Genomic DNA, 1,751 nt, shown 5'->3' on the forward strand with positions numbered 1-1,751 from the left:
GAGGTAAAACCCTACGTCCTGCTTGATTGATATTGATATTGTGGATGTTTACAAGAGTGGATCTACCACGAGATCAAGGAGGCTAAACCCTAGAAGCTAGCCTATGGTATGATTGTAATGGTTGTTGTTGTGTCGTACGGACTAGAGCCATCCGATTTATATAGACACCGGAGAGGGCTAGGGTTACATAGAGTCGGTTACAATGGTAGGAGATCTACGTATCCGTATCGCCAAGCTTGCCTTCCACGCCAAGGAAAGTCCCATCCGGACACGGGGCGAAGTCTTCAATCTTGTATCTTCATAGTCTTGGAGTCCGGTCGATGATGATAGTCCGGCCGATGATAGTTCGGCTGATGATGGTAGTCCGGCTATCCGGACACCCCCTAATCCAGGACTCCCTCACCTGGTGTTGCTGTAGTGCCTCTTCTCCTAAGGCGGGACTATTGCTGGATCGCGAGGTCCTGAGCCTCTTGAGGGGCCTGCTGGCCTGCCGTCGAGTGCGTCGCGAGGAGCTAACTGCCAGAGTGTGGCAAGGTGGGCGTGTGGGGCGGCCACACCTTCGAGCCCCCAAGGGGAGTGGTCGGCACCAGCGCGTACACCGTACCCAGCCCCCGGTCGCGAGGCACTAGAGGGCAGGATAGCAGTCACGAGCTCCAAGAAAAGAACGCAAGAACCAAAGCGAGAGAGCAACACGAACAAGAAAATAAAACTCCCCCCATTTTATAAACACGCAGAAAATGAACTGCTTCGAGAAGACGGCAAGCAAGTACAAAAATGAGAGGCAAAAAGCAGGCGGCCACGTCCGGCACCCTACTGGTCTTTGGTCTTCGGTCTTTGCTCTTCGGTCTTCGGTCTTCTCACCAGCGCGGATCTAATTGCTTCCACGGGCTGGGCATAGTCATTGGAGACAGTGTTGACGGCCAGCACAGAGCATGGTGCTTCCACTAGGACATGGGCGGGAGCCCCCATGAGGCCCCAGGGCGGCACTCAGGAGACTCCGGTGCATGTACAGCCCCACTCATTATTACGTGAGAGTGTCACGAGCGGAGACCTTTACAGGCCGGAGCCTTGCTTCATGTCGCCCGACAAGGACCCGCCGTGCGCCGCCCCTGACCACTGTTGGGGAGACCGAAAACCAGGACAAGACCAAGGGGCAAGGGGGACGCTGGCGGCGTCCTCGGCGACCATAGGCCCCCCGCCAAGGAGAAGGGCCTTCCGGCACCTTCCCCGGCAGGACCCTGCTCCGCGCGGCGCGAGGAGGGCCCTGCCGCCGGGCTTCCCCCGCGCTGGTCCCAGCACCCTTCGTGCTCCTATGGGGGATCCGGTGTCCTGAGCGCCCTGGTGGCTGCTGCGTCCTGGTTCACCTGTGATCCATGGTTAGTGTAAGTGTGCCCCTGCGGCGTTAGCTGCACCCAAAGGTCACCGCTGTTGGAGGCGTTGGCAGGGCTTGGTGGTGGTTCGAAGGAGAGCTCGGCCTCGTGGATGTCCACCGCCCAGCCTGGTGTGGGGGATCGGCTGGGGGCCTCTCCTCGCGCGTGCCTTGGGTCCATAGCGACGGGGACGTAGGCTTCCGGGCTATTCGAAGCCCGGCTGCCTCATGCTCCCGCCTTCTTCAGTTGCCCTCTGATCCTGTTGGCAAAGGGCCTACACTCCAGCGCGGCCCCTGGTGATGCTGCCCGGAGCAGCCCCGTGCCGAGTGGAGGCATTCGGGGTGGTGCGGGCTGCTCCGCGGGGCCGGTCAGCGTCGAGAG

Source organism: Triticum aestivum, chromosome 1B (genome assembly GCF_018294505.1).
Source record: "Triticum aestivum cultivar Chinese Spring chromosome 1B, IWGSC CS RefSeq v2.1, whole genome shotgun sequence".
NCBI lineage: Eukaryota > Viridiplantae > Streptophyta > Magnoliopsida > Poales > Poaceae > Triticum > Triticum aestivum.